The sequence below is a fragment of the Leucopleurus acutus genome (assembly GCF_964270905.1).
Source record: "Leucopleurus acutus genome assembly, chromosome: X".
In the NCBI taxonomy this organism is placed as follows: domain Eukaryota; kingdom Metazoa; phylum Chordata; class Mammalia; order Artiodactyla; family Delphinidae; genus Leucopleurus; species Leucopleurus acutus.
The window spans coordinates 42156687-42177478 of record NC_139148.1 but is presented as its reverse complement, the minus strand read 5'-3'; the positions used below and the strand labels follow the sequence as shown (position 1 = coordinate 42177478).

Here is a 20792-nt window from a genome sequence, read left to right as displayed (position 1 = left end):
CTTCCTTCCTCCCTTCCTCCCTCCCTCCCTCCCTCCCTCCCTTCTTTCCTTCCACGTTCAGTTTTTATTTTCTCTAAAAATTGAGGTAAAGGGAACTCTTTAGAAAAAGAAACAATCTGCATGATTGAAAATGGAGGTCCTAACTTACACAGTGTTATATGTCAATTATATCTCAATAAGGCTGGCAATATTTTTAACCTTAAAAAAAGAACTGGAAAAAGAAAATGGGAAGGTCCAGCTTCATACAGTGGCTTCAGGATGCTCAGAGGAAGGAACTAAAGTTGGCCAAGGTTAGCCAAGATTTTCCTGAGTTGTCTAGACTCAAGAGATGCGACTAGTATTCCAAAGAGAAAAGAGATCAGTCAAAAGTTTGAGTCTTACAGTCCCTGGAAATATGTAACCCTGATGCTCCTGTCGCCTCAGCTGAAAATGTTCGCTGGCATTTCTGGTATTGATGAAGAAATTGCCCCCAATTTCCCAGGCTCTTCTGCCTTCCCCATGCCCACCTGGGATCTTCCCAGTCCTCCTGCCCCAAGAGAGCACTCTATTCATGAAATTATTGGAGAAGAATCCTCTGCAGTTGTGAGCATCTCATGCTGTAAGCCAGCTTCACAAGAGCATTGGGTGTGCCAAGGTAAGGGTCAGGAGAATCAGAACAGGGCAGGGTTTGCAACAGCAGTAAACCAGAAGGAAAATCCTTCAGGATGGTCCTTCTCCTTGGTCCCCTTTCATTATGGCATGGACTTGGCCTGATAAGGCTGTGGCTCTTCCACCAGCTCTACTCCCACTGGATATCTAGAAGCTCACAGCTGACGTTCCACAGGCACTCAGCCATTTTGTTACTTCAGGCCCTTGGAGATACCCAGGTCCTCTTGCCGTCATTGAAGTACTTGGCACTCAGGGGCTCCAGGCCCTCAGTTATGGCACAGTGCAGCCTGGTCTGCGCCCCCTTCTCCCACACCAATTTGAAAAAGAGGGAGAAGAGCTGCCAGAGCAGGCACAGCAAGAAAGAGTATTGGACAAGCTCAGAGTGGACCATGCCTGGGTGCACTGCATACAGGGTGGCCCCCATCTGTTGGAGCCTCTTGGCCAGCTCCCAAGTAAAAAGTATTGGCCATCTTGCTGTGGCAATATGCAAAGCCCCAGCTGTAGCACTTCTCACTCTCAAGGTCCTGGAAGTGAATCTTGCCAGCATGGTGAGCCACCGATGACAGGTTCACCATCTGTGCAAGAGCAGACTCTTTCAGCTGCTCCAGGAGAGAGCAAGTGAGAAGGAAGTGGCCCAGGCAGTTGATTCCCAGGTGGGTTTCAAAGCTGTTAGCTGTCTTGGAATATGGACACATCATCATTCCTGTATTGTTGATCAGAATATGGAGCTGCTTTTGCACTGCCAGAAGGCTTTCAGCAAAAGCTCAGATGGATTTGGTACTGGATAGGTCCAGTTTCCACACCAGCACCTGGGAGTTCTTTGTATTAGCTCAGATTTCACTAGCAGCAGATTCCCACTTCAGTACATCTCAGCAGGCAATGCATACTCCTCTGCGAGTGAGCTCTCTGGCCGTCTCCTTACTGATGCCCATGTTGGCTCCAGTGATCACCACTATCTTCCTGGGAAGCTGCACATTTGTTCTCCAAATCTCACCAGCAAAGAACTTCCTAATGGACAGAGCTATCACATACAGGAAAGAAAGGAGGGAGGTGAGTAGTCCTAAGATAACCAGCATCTTTTCAACTTCTTTAGTTGCTGCTGCTTTAGCAAAAGCAGCTTCGACTCCAATTCTGGCTCCAGCCCCTGGTCTGGCTCCAATTCTCGGCTGCTTCTCTCTGCTTCTCCCTCCCACTCCCTTATCTCCTCTCTCTCCTGGACTCTGGGCATCTCTTATGCATCCTTATGAAGATACATGTAGTTGCATTTAGGACCCACCCAGATAATCCAGGATAATCTCAACAGCCTTAACTTAATCATATTTGCAAAGAACCATTTTCCAAGTAAGGTAACATTTACAGTGTCCAGGGACTATGACCTACTATCTTTGGGGGCCATTATTCTGCCTACTGCAAGGAGTAAGTCAGATGCCTTGTTCTGAAGTTCTGGGGTCACTGGGTTTGGAAAGGAGTGACTGGAGCTCTTTGAGGCCAAATGGGGTGGAAGACAGTGCAGCCTGGTGGGAGGGATGTGGGCTCTGTAGGCAGACAGACCTGAGTTCACTTCCCTGCCCCAACACCTGATGACTGAGTGACCTTGGGCAAGTCACTCAACCTCCCTGACTTTCCATTTCCTCCTCTGTGAAATGAGGTAATAACTGCACCTCCCTCACAAGGCTGTTTTAACTTGTGCTTGTAAAGCACTTAGCGTAGGGCTAGGCACATAGTGAGTAATCTACGAACATTGACTGTTGTTATTATTGACTGATGAACATGGTGATAATAATACCATGCATGTATTGTGCGCTTACTCTGTTTTGGGTTCACAAGAAACCCAAACGCTCCCAGGAGCATGTGATATAGATGTCACAGATGTAGATTCAAGAGGCCAGAATTTGCCTAAGGTCAGACAGTCAACAAATAGTAGAGGGAGGAATGAAGACCATGTTTGGCTAATCCTTCACCACAATGCTAGTCTCCACCCCATGAGGAGACTGTAAACCCCAGCACCTGCAGAGAGCACGTGTAAATGAGGAATACATCTACAAGTAGGAAAGCCTGTGGCCAGTTGTGTGGAGGGACTTGCCTACTGTCAGGGCTACAGACTATAGTGTGAGAAACCAGGATGGTGGAAGTCTCTGTGCTCAGCACTTTTCCAACAAGGGAACAGGAGAGACTCTGTGCTGGTGGTGGTGACAGACCCCTGTGTGAGAGCAAGGCCTGCACCAGGACCCAGGATGCTGTGGACCTTCTGACTCCAGGATGGATGAATGAAAAGGCCAGCATTATGTGGCTGTGGGAGTTTCCCATATTGTCTAGAATATTGTTCATTGAGCTGAAGATTCTTTTGCTCTATAGTATATTTCCACTTCTCTTTTAAAAGAGTAAACTTTATATTGAAGTATAACATAAAGATGGAATTTTGCACAAATCATAACTATATCACTTGAGAGAAGTGGGGGAACTCAGAATCTGAGAGTTGGTGTTAAAGATAAATCATTGCTGCCAGGTATGAGATCAGAAAAATATATCTGCCAGTTTTATATCTCAACATCTTAAACTTTCTTGCATGTATTTCTGGCATGACTGATTATACAGATTGCTGCTATCTATGACGTTTTTTAAAAACAGCTTAATTGAGGTATAATTGACATACAGTAAATTGTACATATTTAAAGTATACAATTTGATAAGTTTATATTATATATAAATATATTCACCATAATCAAGTTAGTAAACATTCATCACTCTCTCATCCCCACTTGCATACACCTAATCAAGCACTGATTTGCTCTCTGTCACTGAAGATTAATTTGCATTTTATAAGGTTTCATGTAAATAGAAACATACTCTATGTACCCCTGGTTGTCTGGCTTCCTTCACTCAGTATAATTATTTTGAGATTTATCCATGTTGTGTAATATGGACTCCAATTTGTTTATTCAGTCACCTGTTTTTTAAAATATTTATTTATTTATTTATTTGGTTGCACCGGGTCTTAGTTGCAGCAGGCAGGCTCCTTTGTTGTGGCTCGCTGGCTCCTTAGTTGTGGCATGCGAACTCTTAGTTGCAGCATGCATGTGGGATTTGGTTCCCTGACCAGGGATCACACCCAGGCCCCCTGCATTGGGAGCATGGAGTCTTATCCACTGCGCCACCAGGGAAGTCCCTCATTCACCTGTTGATGGACATTAAATTGTTTTCAGTTTTTGACTATTAGATATAAAATTGCCATGCAAATCTTGTACAAGTCTTCATAGGGACATATATTTTCTTTTCTCCTGGGTGAAAACTTAGAAGTGGAATAGCTGTTAAACCCTCCAACTTTGTTTTTATGGTAGGTGCATTGTTAGATTTTAAAGAAACTACCAAACTGTTTTCCAAATTGGTTGTACCATTTTACGTTCCCATCAGCAGTGTATGGGCATTCCAGCTCTTCCACATCTATGCCAACACCTGCTATGGGTAGTCATTTTAATTTTAGCCATTTTAGTTAAGTGTGTAGTGGTATGTCTTTATGCTTTAAATTTGTATTCCCCTAATGACAATGGTGCTGAACACCTTTTCATGTATTTGTCATTTGTATATCTTCTGCTCAAATCTTTTGCCCGTTTTTTATTGGGCTATTTTCATATTGATGAGTTTTGTGAGTCTTTTTTATACTTAGATACATGTTTCTGCAAAGACTTTTCCTAGACTGTGGCTTGTTTTTTGTTTTGGTTTTAACTATAACAATTTCTTGAGTACTTTATTTAATTTATTTATTTATTTTTGGCTGTGTTGGGTCTTCGTTGCTGTGCACGGGCTTTCTCTAGTTGCAGTAAGCGGGGGCTACTCTTCATTGTGGTGTGGGCTTCTCATTGGGGTGGCTTCTCTTGTCGCAGAGCATGGGCTCCAGGCACTCGGGCTTCAGTAGCCGTGGCCCGCGGGCTCCACAGCGCAGGCTCAGCAGCCGCGGCACATGGGCTTAGCTGCTCCACAGCATGTGGGATCCTCCTGGACCAGAGCTTGAACCTGTGTCCCCTGCATTGGCAGGCGGATTCTTAACCACTGCGCCACCAGGGAAGCCCTGTGTCTTGTTTTTTAATGATCTTAACTGTGTCCTTTAAAGAATGGAGTTTTCAGTTTTGGTAAAATCTAATTTATCAATTTGTTCTTTTATGAATTGTGTTTTGCTGTCAAAACAAAGAAATATTTGCCTAACAATGTCAAAATTTTTTCCTGTGATTTCTTCTAGAAGTTTTATACTGTTAGGTTATACATGTAGGTCTATGATCTATTTTGAGTTAATTTTTGAATATATTGCAAGGTATGGATCCAAGTACATTCTTTTGCAATGAATATCCAGTTGCTCCAGCACCATTTGTTGAAAAGGCTATCCTTTCTCCACCACAATGCCTTTGTACCTTAAAAAAATCAGTTGTCTATATACATGTGTGGGTTTTTGTCTGGAGTATCTACTGTGCCCTGTGGACTGGTACACTGGTACAACCAATTTGGAAAACAGTTTGGTAGTTTCTTTAAAATCTAACAATGCACTTACCATAAAAACAAAGTTGGAGTGTTTAACAGCTATTCCACTTCTAGGTTTTCACCCAGGAGAAAAGAAAATATATGTCGCTATGAAGACTTGAACGAGATTTGCATGGCAATTTTATTTCACTGCTTCCCAGAAGTGAAACTGATGTGTTAATGGGGCTGTGTAACCTTGGTCCCTACAACAGCAGCCCAAGTCAGCTGGATCCAGTACCCAGTACCCTGGAATGGTTGCAGTGACGCCCAGGCTCAGCATCCCTTCCAGGTGGATGTTGAGATTCACACTGCCTCTGGGTAGCAAAATCCAGATGCTGGTCATCAAATCCTGAATAATTCACCAGGTGTTCTTTCTCTGTCCCAGAAGGTCCCATGGCCCCATTGGCCCTTGTACCCTCATTCCTTTCAATCTGCAGAGCTGCAAAGGAAAGCAGCTTAGGCCATCTGCCAAGAAATCTGGGACACACAATTCTCCCCTTAGGCTTTTGAATCTGCTGGTGCGGCTGGTATGTCCTGGTACCTGGCTACCTGGAGGCAGGGGGTTGGACAAAATCACCTACTGGGGCATAGACAGCACAGAGAGGAGACACTTTCTGTAGCCCAGGTCCAAGGGTGTCAGATGTGGGTCCCTCACTCCTGCCCTGAGGATACCCCAGCTGCTCCTGGGCAGAGATGCAGTTTTTCTGCTTCCTTTAGTCCCTCCCAACCCCCTCCCCAGGCCTGTCCAGTGGGAGGAAGGCATCAGCCCTCATTCTGATCCTTTTCCTGGGGAGTGTTCTCCGTAGGTTTCGCTGGACATGTGAATTTATTCTGGAGGGGCGATATAGTAGGGACTCAGTGGGACAGATGACAGGGCAAGGGCTCCTCCAGAGAGAGGCCAGCGTAGCCCAATCCCTGACTTAGATTCTTATAGATTCGCCTCCAGTTTTGCCTGTGAGTTGAGTGCACATTCCTTGGGTAGAAGACCCTCCATCCCTGCCTCACCAAGTTGCACACTCTGTCATTTTTTTTTTTCGATACGCGGGCCTCTCACTGCTGTGGCCTCTCCCATTGCAGAGCACAGGCTCCGGACGTGCAGGCTCAGCGGCCATGGCTCACGGGCCCAGCCGCTCCGCAGCATGTGGGATCTTCCCTGACTGGGGCACGAACCCGTGTCCCCTGCATCAGCAGGCGGACTCTCAACCACTGCGCCACCAGGGAAGCCCCGCACACTCTGTCTTTTATCTGCTTATCTATTTCTGACTCTTTCTCTCTCACAGCCTCTCAGATTCCTCTCTCCCTCCCTCACACTCTCCCTCTTCTTCTGTTTCTCTCTCCTCTTTACCTCTTGCCTAAAGGTGTTTGTGGCAGCATCTATAGCCAATGTCCAAACCCTAATACAATCACAAACCAGGGCAGTGACGTTGCCTTTTAGTTGTTGTCATATCTTGGGACCCCAGCAGGACCTGGACACCCTGCTGAGGTCACCAGTGTATCATTTACTTCCAGACTCGAATGAAACAACTCACTGCAAACCACCCCTGGAGATGTGACGTCAACCACCTGGGAGGCAGCGAAGGATGAGGAACTCTCAGCATCACCTTTCCACTTTGGACCAAGCTCCTGAACTGGAAAGGGCCTATCTGCTCAGCCCTCCCCACTCCCCATGCTGCAGGGTTTTGCAATGAAGTTTTTTCTTTCCTGATATCGATAACCTTTCTGCTTTTGCAAAATCAAAAATTTTAAGTTAATTTTGCATAATTAACTAGATTTTAGAGGAGAATTTTAATTCATGTTTCTTAGAAAAATAATTTTCTGTAGCCTTTTATTTCCTATTATTGTAGCAAGTACTCTAGAGATAATAACTAAATATTGGCCACACTGGCATACAGGACAAATTTTACCTTTCATTAAACCTAAATTAAATAAAATAGTGAAACTCCTCAGTCCTTAGGCTGAATAAGCCCGCAACCAAGAGCTCAGATGAATCCTCTTAACCTTCAACACACCATATCCAGGGAATCCAGTAGGCAGGGATATTTGCAATCAGGTCTCTAGAGACATTTACTGCAGAAAGGAACTGGAGCATAGATTCACAGGGAACCCCTCTCCCAGGGCCCAACACTTCACTCTGAGCCTGCACATGAGGTAATGAATGAAATTTGTAACCCAAAGGGAGTGGGGTGGGAACGTGGTGGAAAGAAGGAGGGCATGGGGACTAGGACAGAGCAGGAAGCAATATTTCTCTGAGTATACCTTTTTGCAGAGCTTTGAGTCTTAGAATAGTCACGTTTCACAGATTCTAGAAAAAAATAAGGAAAGTAAGAAAGTGGTTGCAAAATAAATAAATTAAAATAAACTAGGATGAGAGGGGAACCCCAAATGGGATGTAAACAGAAAAAATGGAACCTAACTGTATTACAAATGAATAATATAACCACACCGAAGGGCATGGGGGAGAAAATAACTAACCTAAGTAGCTTTGGGAAACAATATTTATTTTGAAGGCTGAAAGCAAAAAGAACTGTACACAAATGTTGTACTTTAGTTAGTAAATTTGTTTTTAAACAGGGGTATGTTTAGGAATTCTGAAACTACCTTATATGAAGATCTGAGCAAACAAATATATGATAGATAACAAGAGTCATGTTTTCCATTGTCAGAGAAAGGCATTTCAAATATGGGAAAGGGATAAGTTTACAATAACCCTGAGGTCTTGGATTGGAATCAGAGATATAAGAATGAATCCAAGGGACAGTCTACAAAACAACCTGCCTATGTTTGACAAAAATGTCAATGTCATAAAAGATGAAGAAATGCTAGATTTCAAAAAGACTGAAAAAAAAAAGACTGAAAGATGTGACAAGTAAATGCAACACACTATCCTGGACTGGATCTGGGAACAGAAAAAAAATGTTTTCTTTTGCTAGTAAGGGCATTATTGGGACTATTGGCACATTTTTTTTTAACATCTTTATTGGGGTATAATTGCTTTACAATGGTGTGTTAGTTTCTGCTTTATAACAAAGTGAATCAGTCATACATAAACATATGTTCCCATATGTCTTCCCTGTTGCGTCTCCCTCCCTCCCACCCTCCCTATCCCACCCCTCCAGGCTGTCACAAAGCACCGAGCCAATATCCCTGTATTGGCACATTTTTAAAAAGATTTGCAGATTAGATAATAGTGTTGAATCGATGTTAATTTCCTGGCTTTGTTTTTATACTGTAGTTATACAAAATAATGTCTAGCTTTTTAGGAAAAATACACTAGTATTTAGGGACATTTACTTCCAAATGTTTCAGGAAAAAATATAATTACTATTCTTGCAACACTATCTGTAAGTCTGAAATCATTTCCAGATAAAAAGTTAAAATAAATGCAGATTATTGGACCTCAACCTTACCTACTGGATCAGAAAATCTGGGTCTAGGGCCGAAGAATATGTATGAAGGGTATTACTCACTGTGTCAAAAAATTCTTGAGAAGAGCTTTGATTTTTTTTTAACATCTTTACTGGAGTATAATTGTGTTACAGTGGTGTGTTAGCTTCTGCTTTATAACAAAGTGAATCAGCTATACATATACATACATCCCCATATCTCCTCCCTCTTGCGTCTCCCTCCCACCCTCCCTATCCCACCTCTCTAGGTGGTCACAAAGCACCGAGCTGATCTCCCTGTGCTATGCGGCTGCTTCCCACTAGCTATCTACCTTACGTTTGGTAGTGTATATATGTCCATGCCTCTCTCTCGCTTTGTCACAGCTTACACTTCCCCCTCCCCGTGTCCTCAAGTCCATTGTCTACGTCTGCGTCTTTATTCCTGTTCTGCCCCTAGGTTCTTCAGAACCGTTTTTTTATTTGTTTGTTTTTTTAGATTCCATATATATATGTGTTAGCATACGGTATTTGTTTTTCTCTTTCTGACTTACTTCACGCTCTATGTCAGACTCTAGGTCCATCCACCTCACTACAAATAGCTCAATTTCGTTTCTTTTTATGGCTGAGTAATATTCCACTGTATATATGTGCCACATCTTCTTTATCCATTCATCTGTCAATGGACACTTAGGTTCTTCCGTCTCCTGGATATTATAAATAGAGCTGCAATGAACATTTTGGTACATGACTCTTTTTGAACTATGGTTTTCTCAGGGTATATGCCCAGTAGTGGGATTGCTGGGTCGTATGGTAGTTCTAATTTTAGTTTTTTAAGGAACCTCCATACTGTTCTCCATAGTGTCTGTATCAATTTACATTCCCACCAGCAGTGCAAGAGGGTCCCCTTTTCTCCACACCCTCTCCAGCATTTATTGTTTCTAGATTTTTTGATGATGGCCATTCTGACTGGTGTGAGATGATACCTCGTTGTACTTTTGATTTGCATTTCTCTAATGATTAATGATGTTGAGCATTCTTTCATGTGTTTTGTTGGCAGTCTGTATATCTTCTTTGGAGAAACGTCTATTTAGGTCTTCTGCCCATTTTTGGATTGGGTTGTTTGTTATTTTGTTACTAAACTGCATGAGCTGCTTGTAAATTTTGGAGATTAATCCTTTGTCAGTTGCTTCATTTGCAAATATTTTTTTCCATTCTGAGAGTTGCCTTTTCGTACTGTTTATGGTTACCTTTGCTGTGCAAAAGCTTTTAAGTTTCATTAGGTCCCATTTGCTTATTTTTGTTTTTATTTCCATTTCTCTAGGAGGTGGGTCAAACAGGATCTTGCTGTGACTTATGTCATAGAGTGTTCTGCCTATGTTTTCTTCTAAGAGTTTATCACGTCTGGCCTTACATTTAGGTCTTTAAACCATTTTGAGTTTATTTTTGTGTATGGTGTTAGGGAGTGTTCTAATTTCATTCTTTTCCATGTAGCTGTCCAGTTTTCCTAGCACCACTTATTAAAGAGGCTGTCTTTTCTCCACTGTATATTCTTGCCTCCTTTATCAAAAATAAGGTGACCATAGGTGCGTGGGTTTATCTCTAGGCTTTCAGTCCTGTTCCATTGATTTATATTTATTTTTTTGTGTCAGTACCATACTATCTTGATTATTGTAGCTTTGTCTGAAGTCTGGGAGCCTGATTCCTCCAGCTCCGTTTTTCATTCTCAAGATTGCTTTGGCTATTCGGGGTCTTTTGTGTTTCCATACAAATTGTGAAATTTTTTGTTCTAGCTCTGTGAAAAATGCCAGTGGTAATTTGATAGGGATTGCATTGAATCTGTAGATTGCTTTGGGTAGTAGAGTCATTTTCATAGTATTGATTCTTCCAATCCAAGAACATGGTATATCTCTCCATCTATTTGTATCATCTTTATTTTCTTTCATCAGTGTCTTACAATTTTCCGCATACAGGTCTTTTGTCTCCTTAGGTAGGTTTATTCCTAGATATTTTATTCTTTTTGTTGCAATGGTAAATGGGAGTGTTTTCTGATTTCAATTTCAGATTTTTCATCATTAGTGTATAGGAATGCCAGAGATTTCTGTGCATTAATTTTGTATCCTGCAACTTTACCAAATTCATTGATTAGCTCTAGTAGCTTTCTGATAGCACCTTTTGGATTCTCTATGTATAGTATCATGTCATCTGCAAACAATGACAGCTTTACTTCTTCTTTTCTGATTTGGATTCCTTGTATTTCCTTTTCTTCTCTGATTGCTGTGGCTAAAGCTTCCAAAACTATGTGGAATAACAGTGGTGAGTGTGGGCAACCTTTTCTTGTTCCTGATCTTAGTGGAAATGCTTTCAGTTTTTCACCATTGAGGACCATGTTGGCTGTGGGTTTGTCATATACGGCCTTTACTTTGTTGAGGAAAGTTCCCTCTATGCCTACTTTCTGCAGGGTTTTTATCATAAATGTGGTGTTGAATTTTGTCAGAAGCTTTTTCTGCATCTATTGAGATGATCATATGGTTTTTCTCCTTCAATTTGTTAATATGGTTTATCACATTGATTGATTTGCATATATTGAAGAATCCTTGCATTTCTGGGATAAACCTCACTTGATCTTGGTGTATGATCCTTTTAATGTGTTGTTGGATTCTGTTTGCTAGTATTTTGTTCAGGATTTTTGCATCTATGGTCATCAGTGATATTGGCCTATAGTTTTCTTTCTTTGTGATATCTTTGTCTGGTTTTGGTATGAGTGTGATGGTGGCCTCGTAGAATGAGTTTGGGAGTTTTCCTCCCTCTGCTGTATTTTGGAAGAGTTTGAGAAGGATAGGTGTTAGCTTTTCTCTAAATGTTTGATAGAATTCGCCTTTGAAGCCATCTGGTCCTGGGCTTTTGTTTGTCGGAAGATTTTTAATCACAGTCTCAATTTCAGTGCTTGTGACTGGTTTGTTTATATTTTCTATTTCTGCCTGGTTCAGTCTCAGAAGGTTGTGCATTTCTAAGAATATGTCCATTTCTTCCAGATTGTCCATTTTTTTGGCATATAGCTGCTTGTAGTAATCTCTCATGATCCTTTGAATTTCTGCAGTGTCAGTTGTTACTTCTTTTTCATTTCTAATTATATTGATTTGAGTCTTCTCCCTTTTTTCTTGATGAGTTTGGCTAATGGTTTATCAATTTTGTTTATCTTCTTAAAGAACCAGCTTTTGGTTTTATTTGATCTTTGTTATTGTTTCCTTCACTTCTTTTTCATTTATTTCTGATCTGATCTTTATGATTTCTTTCCTTCTGCTAACTTTGCAGTTTTTTTGTTCTTCTTTGTCTAATTGCTTTAGGTGTAAGGTTAGGTTGTTTATTTGAGATATTTCTTGTTTCTTGAGGTAGGATTGTATTGCTATAAACCTCCCTCTTAGAACTGCTTTTGCTGCATCCCATAGGTTTTGGGTCGTCATTGTCATTTGTTTCTGGGTATTTTTTGATTTCTTCAGTGATCTCTTGGTTATTAAGTAGTGTACTGTTTAGCCTCAATATGTTTATGTTTTTTACAGATTTTTTTTCCTGTAATTGATATCTAGCCTCATAGTGTTTCAGTTGGAAAACATACTTGATACCTTTTCAATTTTCTTAAATTTACCAAGGCTTGATTTCTGATCCACAGTATGATCTATCCTGGAGAATGTTCCATGAGCACTTGAGAAGAAAGTGTATTCTGTTGTTTTTGGATGAAATGTCCTACAAATATCAAATAAGTCCATCTTGTGTAATGTGTCATTTAAAGCTTGTGTTTCCTTGTTTATTTTCATTTTGGATGATCTGTCCATTGGTGAAAGTGGGGTGTTAAAATCCCCTAGTATGATTGTGTTACTGTCGATTTCCCCTTTTATGGCTGTTAGTATTTGCCTTATGTATCGAGGTGCTCCTATGTTGGGTGCATAAATATTTACAATTGTTATATCTTCCTCTTGGATCGATCCCTTGAACATTATGTAGTGTTCTTCTTTGTCTCTTGTAATAGTCTTTATTTTAAAGTCTATTTTGTCTGATATGAGAATTGCTACTCCAGCTTTCTTTTGATTTCCATTTGCATGGAATATCTTTCTCCATCCCTTCACTTTCAGTCTGTATGTGTCCCTAGGTCTGAAGTTGGTCTCTTGTAGACAGCGTATATATGGGTCTTGTTTTTGTATCCATTCAGCCAGTCTATGTCTTTTGGTTGGAGCATTTAATCCATTTACATTTAAGGTAGTTATTGATAAGTATGTTCCTATTCCCATTTTCTTAATTGTTTTGGGTTTGTTATTGTAGGTCTTTTCCTTCTCTTGTGTTTCCTGCCTAGAGAAGTTCCTTTAGCATTTGTTGTAAAGCTGGTTTTGTGGTACTGAATTCTCTTAGCTTTTGCTTGTCTGTAAAGGTTTTAATTTCTCCATCTAATCTGAATGAGATCCTTGCTGGGTAGAGTAATCTTGGTTGTAGGTTTTTCCCTTTCATCACATTAAATATGTCTTGCCACTCCCTTCTGGCTTGCAGAGTTTCTGCTAAAAGATCAGCTGTTAACCTGTTGGGGATTCCCTTGTATGTTATTTGTTGTTTTTCCCTTGCTGCTTTTAATAGTTTTTCTTTGTATTTAATTTTTGATAGTTTCGTTAATATGTGTCAGCATGTTTCTCCTTGGATTTATCCTGTATGGGACTCTCTGCACTTCCTGGGCTTGATTGACTATTTCCTTTCCCATATTAGGGAAGTTTTCAGGTATAATCTCTTCAAATATTTTCTCAGTCCCTTTCTTTTTCTCTTCTTCTTCTGGGCCCCCTATAATTCGAATGTTGGTGTGTTTAATATTGTCCCAGAGGTCTCTGAGACTGTCCTCAATTCTTTTCATTCTTTTTTCTTTGTTGTGCTCTTCGGTAGTTATTTCCACTCTTTTATCTTTCGGGTCACTTATCTGTTCTTCTGCCTCAGTTATTCTGCTATGGATCCCTTCTAGAGAAGTTTTAATTTCATTTATTGTGTTGTTCATCATTGTTTGTTTGCTCTTTAGTTCTTCGAGGTCCTTGTTAAACGTTTCTTGTATTTTCTCCATTCTGTTTCCAAGATTTTGGATCATCTTTACTATCAATACTCTGAATTATTTTTCAGGTAGACTGCCTATTTCCTCCTCATTTATTTGGTCTGGTGGGTTTTTACCTTGCTTTTTCATCTGCTGTGTGTTTCTCTGTTTTCTCATTTTGCTTAACCTACTGTGTCTGGGGTCTCCTTTTTGCAGGCTGCAGGTTTGTAGTTCCCGTTGTTTTTGGTGTCTGTCCCCAGTGGCTATATTTGGTTCAGTGGGTTGTGCAGGCTTCCTGGTGGAGGGGACTGGTGTCTGTGTTCTGGTGGATGAGGCTGGATCTTGTCTTTCTGGTGGGCAGGACTGCATCTAGTGTTGTGTTTTGGGGTAACTGTGACCTTATTATGATTTTAGGCAGCCTCTCTGCTAATGGGTATTGTTTTGTTCCTATCTTGCTAGTTGTTTGGCATGGGGTGTCCAGCACTGTAGCTTGCTGATCGTTGAGTGGAGCTGGGTCTTAGCATTGTGATGGAGATCTTTGGGAGAGCTTTCGTTGTTTGATATTACATGGAGCTGGGAGGTCTCTGGTGAACCAATGTCCTGAACTTGGCTCTCCCACCTCAGAGGCACAGGCCTGACACCAGCCAGATCACCAAGACCCTGTCAGCCACATGGCTCAGAAGAAAAGGGAGAAAAAAAAGAAAGAAAAAAATAATAAAATAAAATAAAGTTATTAAAATTTAAACAATTATTAAAAATAAAAAACATTAAAAAGTCATTAAAAACAAGAAAGAAAGAAGAGAGCAACCAAACCAACAAACAGATCCACCAATGATAACAAGTGCTAAAAACTATACTAAAAACAAAACAAGACAAAAAAAATGGTCAGAGAGAACCCTCGGACAAATGGTAAAAGCAAAGCTATACAGACAAAATCACACAAAGAAGCATACACATACACATTCAGAAAAGGAGGAAAAGGAAAAAAAACTATATATATATATATATATATACAAAAAAGGAGGAAAGCAACCAAATCAATAAACAAATCTACCAATGATAATAAACTCTAAATACTAAACTAAGATAAACATAAAACCAGAAACAAATTAGATGCAGAAAGCAAACCCCAAGTCTACAGTTGCTCGCAAAGTCCACCTCCTCAATTTGGGATGATTCCTTGTATATTCATGTATTCCACAGATGCAGGGTACATCAAGTTGATTGTCGAGATTTAATCCGCTGCTCCTGAGGCTGCTGGGAGAGATTTCACTTTCTCTTGTTTTTTCGCACAACTCCTGGGTTTCAGCTTTAGATTTCGACATGCCTCTGTGTGTAGGTCGCCTGCGGGTGTCTGTTCTTCGCTCAGAAAGTAAGGGGTTAAAGGAGCAGGTGATTCGGTGGCTCTGGCTCACTCAGGCCCGGGGGAAGTAGGAGTACGGATGCGGGGTGAGCCTGCAGTGGCAGAGGCCGGTGTGATGTTGCACCAGCCTGAGGCCTGCCGTGTTTTCCCAGGATCACGGGACACTGGCAGTGGTGGGCTGCACAGGCCCCCCAGAGAGGATGTGTGGATATTGACCTGTGCTTGCACACAGGCTTCTTGGTGACTGTAGCAGCAGCCTTAGCGTCTTATGCCCGTCTCTGTAGTCCGCGCTGATAGCCGTGGCTCGCGCCCGTCTGTGGAGCTCATTTAAGCGGCGCTCTAAATCCCCTCTCCTCCTGCACCAGGAGACAAAGAAGCAGGAAAAAGTCTCTTGTCTCTTAGGCAGTTCCAGACTTTTTCCCGGACTCCCTCCTGGCTAGCTGTGGTGCACTCGCCCCTTCAGGCTGTGATCACACAGCCAACCCCAGTCCTCTCCCTGGGATCCGACCTCTGAAGCACGAGCCTCAGCTCCCAGCACCCGCCCGCCCCAGCGGGTGAGTAGAAAAGCCTCTCGGGCTGGTGAGTGCTGGTCAGCACAAATCCTCCATGCAGGAACCTCTCCACTTTGCCCTCCACACCCTGTTGCTGCCCTCTCCTCCTGGCTCCAAAGCTTCCCCTCTGCCACCTGCAGTCTCTGCCGGCGAAGGGACTTCTTAGTGTGTGGAGACCTTTCCTCCTTCACAGCTCCTTCCCACTGGTGTAGGCCCCATCCCTATTCTTTTGTCTCTGTTTTTTCTTTTTTCTCTTGCCCTGTCTAGGTACATGTGATATTTCTTGCCTTTTGGGAGGTCTGAGGTCTTCTGCCAGCGTTCAGTAGGTGTTCTGTAGGAGTTGTTCCACATGTAGATGCATTTCTGATGTATTTGTGGGGAGGAAGGTGATCTCCACATCTTACTCCTCCACCATCTTGAAGGTCTCCCCTGAGCTTTGATCTTAACTTCATGAAAATTCTTAATTTCCGGGGGTCCTGTCATAACTAGTTTCCCACATAATTGAGACAACTCTTAAAGATGTACATAGCTTTGTATTATTCTGCTTGGGCTGTCATAACAAAATACCATAGACTGGGTGGCTCAAACAACAGAAGTTTGTTTTTTCACAATTCTGGAGGCCAGAAAGTCCAAGATCAAGGTTCTGGCAGGGTTTGGCTTCTGGTGAGAGCTCTCTTCCTGGCTTGCTATCTCCTCTTTGCTATCTCCTCTTTGCATCTCTTGCATCTCCTCTTTGCACCCTCACATGGTGTCTCACAGATGTCTCTGGTGACTCCGGCTCTTTTCTAAGGACACTAGTTCTATCAGATCAGGACTCTACCCTCATAACCTCATTTAGCCTTAATCACCTCCTTAAAGGCCCTATGTCCAATACAGTCACATGGGGATTAGGACATCAACATGCAGGGCGGGGGGTGCTCAATTCAGTCCATAGCCACTACTGTATAACACTACTGAAGTCAAGACATGATTGTGGCTTTAGTCAGGACCACACAGAAGATTACATGTCCCCTGTTGTCCACATTGAATCTGGGTCTTGCGTCAGACTTCTACCATCTATTTCCCTCAGATCTGAACCTTGATCCTGGTCCTCTGTTAACTCTTCCTCTCAGGTCTGACTTGCACCTGGTTCTCTGTTCAATTTTCTCTCTACACAGCCTTCTGTTAATACTTCTGCCACTAATGTGCCGCTTGTCGGGACATCTAACTTAGGTCTCTGTTAAGTAACTATTTCATCATCAATTCAGTCTGGCGTGAAACCCAAACCCGAGTTCTATTTTTATTTCTTCCTTCATCAATGCCTCTTCTGATCTGTCAATCAAATCCAAGTTTCTTAACACCATTAGTTCCCCTCTCTGATCTTTATATTAAACCCAGATCACAGTTGTAGATTTTACTACCAATGCCCCTCTTTTCTGACCATGAATCTATCTGTTAAATCTTTAATCATCAGTGACCTTCAGTTTTAATCTCAAAACCAGGGCTCTGATAAGTATTCCACCAGCAGTGTGCCTATGTTTTATATCTTAAACCTGGGCCTCTGTTAATGTGTCCACCATCAATGCTCCTGTAACCTTGGTCCAGAGTCTCTATTGAGATTTCTATCAATTTCCTTTGTTCTAACCTTGAACATAGGCCTTTGAAACAATTCTGACATAACAGCTCGAGCCCCTCATTGATGCCCATCTGGTTTGAATTCAAACCTGATCTACCATCAGTTGTCTTCCCCTATTAATACACTGTGTCTGAATCAGATTTTCCACCACCATTAACCCTCTGGTTTGACCTCAGAATTAGGCATTATGGTAGATAGAATAATGGTCTCCCAAATATATCCACGTCCCAATCCTTGGAATCTGTAAATATGTTTTCTTACATGGCAATAGGGACATGGTAGATGTGATTAAGAATTTTGGGACTTCCCTGGTGGTCCAGTGGTTAAATCTCCTGGCTTCCACTGCAGGTGGCATGGTTGGGAAACTGAGATCCCTCATGCTGTGTGGTGCGGCCAAAAAAAAAAAAAAGAAAGAAAAAGAAAAAGAATCTTGAGATGGGAAGATTATTGTGGATTATCCAGATGGGTCTAATGTAATCACAAGGCTCCTCATAAGAGAGAGGGAGAGAGGGAGGAGAGTCAGAGTCAGAGAAGGAGGTGTGATGGTGGAAACAGAAGGTCACAGTCAAAGAGAGAGTTGAAGATGCTACATTGCTTGCTTTGAAGATGGAAGAAGGGGTCATTAGCCAAGGAAGCTGGAAAAAGCAAGGAAATGAATTCTCCCTAGAACTTCCAGAGAGAGTACAGCCTTGCCAACACCTTGGCTTCAGCCCAGTGAAACCCACTTTGGACTCCTGACCTCCAGAACTGTAAAGTAATAAACTTGTATTGGTTTAAGCCAACACAAGTTTGTGGTCATTTGTTAGAGCAGCAATAGGAAGCAAATACAGGCATCTTTGAAATATTCCACCATTGATGCCCACCTGGTCAGTATTCAAACTATGTCCTTGTTAACTCTTCCACCATCCATGCCCTCTGTGTGATCTCAAATCCCAGCCACTGTTAGCCATTCCACCACAAGAATCCCTTATCTATGTCCTCCCAACCTGTGCCCCTGTTAACTTTTCCAACCTAAATCAATCTCTGATTTTTACCTTGAACTCAGGCAACTGTTATCTATTCTACCATTAATGGGTTCTGATCTAGATGTAGAATCTAGGCTTTTGAGGGTAGATAGTAAACAGTCCCTTGTGTCTGTGTATTGCACTTGGAGGTCTGTTCACTTTTTCACTATCAGGGCAATTTATGCGTGAATCTTTTCTCAAGCCTGTTAACTCTTTCCCTATTGTTGCTCCCCAGAGTCTGTACATTGACTACAGGTCTCAGTTAAATCTTCCCCATCTATGTTCCTTTGGTGTGTATGGAAAATCAAACATCTGCTAACTCTTCCACTGTTAGTGCCTCTTCTCCTATGTGCATCAACCCCAGCCCTCAGTTAATGCTTGTATCATGAGTGCCCATTACGTGTGACCTTGAAGTCAGGTCTTTGTTAACTCTTCCACCATCATTGCCCCTTTGGTATAGGTTGTGAGTTGTGGGCCATTGTTAATTATACCACTATTAATGCTTCTCTGGTCTATTTCAGATTTGGGTCTAAGTTAACATTTCCATTTTCAAAGCCTCTCTGAATGACTTTGGAACTGGGCCACCATTCCACTATCAGAGCCCTCCTAATTTGACCTTGAAAGCAAGATTTTTGTTAAGTTTTCTCCATCCATACAACTTGGTAGAGATCTTGAATCCTAGGACATTCTTAAATACTGCACCATCAGAGATCCTCTATTTTGTAGATATAGAACCTACGCCTTTGTTAACTATTTATTCCCGTTCTGGGCTGACTTCAATCTAGCCCTTTGTTAAGTTTTCTAAAATCAGTGCCCCTTAGGTTTTACCTTGAACCTCTGACTCAACTCTTTGAGCTTTGATATGGGCTGCAAAAGGTCGCTTCTGCCCACTTTAACTGACGCGGGTAGAAAGTCCAGGCTGTGAGTGACAAGAGGGGGCGGGCCCTGACCTGAGGAAGGAGCAATAGGAGGGCAGGAGGGCGGTGACGCTAGGCTGGGAGGAGTGCGCCGGGAGTGAGGTCTGAGCCCCCAAGTGAATACAAACATGTCAAGGTACTCTTCACTTTCTCCAGACGTTTTAGAAATGAGGCTTCCACAGAACAGTCTTTCAGGTGGTGCTTCCACTCCCCGCCTCGCCCCCCGGTTCCCACCGAACACCCCAGCCAGTCTCATCGCCACGCCTTTGCTCACGCGGTGCCTCCGCTCAGGGCCTGGAATCTCCCCCCCTGGGACAGTCGCGGCGCTTCCGAGCTTCACACTGCTTTCGAGCACCCTGCCTCGGAAATATCACGGGGACTCCCCGGGCTCCAAAACGCATATATCTTCTGGTTGGAATGGCAGCCCCCAGAAGCCGTGGGAGGCACTAGCCATTTCCCGGCCAGCAACCGAGTTGCTGGCGCAGAGCGAATGACGCCATTTTTGTTACTGGCAGAGCTGGGCTTGGCGGCTGGTTCTGATCTGGCGAAAGATAAGCTAATTCGCCATCCAGACCCACCGAGGAGAGCTGGAAGGGGAAGGGATTTTCGAGGGATGTTGAGCCCATTTGTGCAAGCGGGGAGCCAAGCTCCCCCAAGCCTGGGGAGCTTTTGGGTCCTGAGAGCAGAGCCAGGGTGAGGGGCCTGGCTGAGTGATGGGAGTCTGTCTGGTCAGTGATGGGGACATGTGGAAGCTCTAATGAGGGGTCCTTTGGACTGAATGATGTGAACTACAGTGATAGGGGAGTCTGGAGGATCAGGTGTGTGGGGTATGTGATGCGGAGTTTATGGGGGTGAGTGATGGGGGATCTGTGAGGTGAGCAATGCTGCCTGTAGGGTGAATGATGGGATTTCAAGGGGATGAGTAAAGGGGGTCTATAGAGTGAGTGAAGGGGGTCTGGGGTGAGTGATGGAGGGTCTGTTGGGTGAGTGATGGGGGATTTGTGAAGTGAACAATAGGAGGTCTATAGGATGAGTGACAAGGGTCCATGGAGACAGGAATGGGAATGTGAAGGGTCATGTTGGGATTCTTTGGGGTCCATGATGGGTGGCTCTTTGAGATCAACAATACATCCATGAATAAACAAAAATCCCAGCCTTTGTGGTTTCAACATTCCAATGGAGGATTCAGACATTGAGGTTTTGATTTATATTCCCTGATGACTACCTTTTCATATATGTATTGATCACTTGGAGATCCTGTTTTGTGAGGTGCCTGTTCAGATCTTTTGCTCATTTTTATATTGCATTGTCTTGGTGACGTGTTTTGCAACTATCTCCTTAATTTTTGGTTTCTCTTTTCCTTATTGTGGCTTTGAATATTAAGATTTTAAGTTAAACTGTAAAGCACAATGTAAATGTAACATTTTGTTATCTTTTTTTTTTTTTGGCGGTACACGGGCCTCTCACTGTTGTGGCCTCTCCCGTTGCGGAGCACAGGCTCTGGACGCGCAGGCTCAGCAGCCATGGCTCACGGGCCTAGCTGCTCCGCGGCATGTGGGATCTTCCCAGACGGGGGCACGAACCCGTGTCCCCTGCATCGGCAGGCAGACTCTCAACCACTGCGCCACCAGGGAAGCCCTAACATTTTGTTATTCTTGAGTTAAAAACCAAACAATGTTTTCTGTAGTTTAGAAGGAGAATTAATTTTTTAGGGCATCCAGAAGCAGACTGAGGGTTGCATCTCTG

General features: G+C 42.7%; 1 pseudogene across 1 annotated transcript; it reads right to left on the bottom strand.

The window, feature by feature from the left end:
* Positions 1–778: 778 nt before the first annotated feature.
* Positions 779–1724, bottom strand: LOC309978296 (retinol dehydrogenase 12-like; annotated as a pseudogene). The gene has a single exon. The product of its transcript is annotated as a retinol dehydrogenase 12-like (transcript).
* Positions 1725–20792: the final 19068 nt, after the last annotated feature.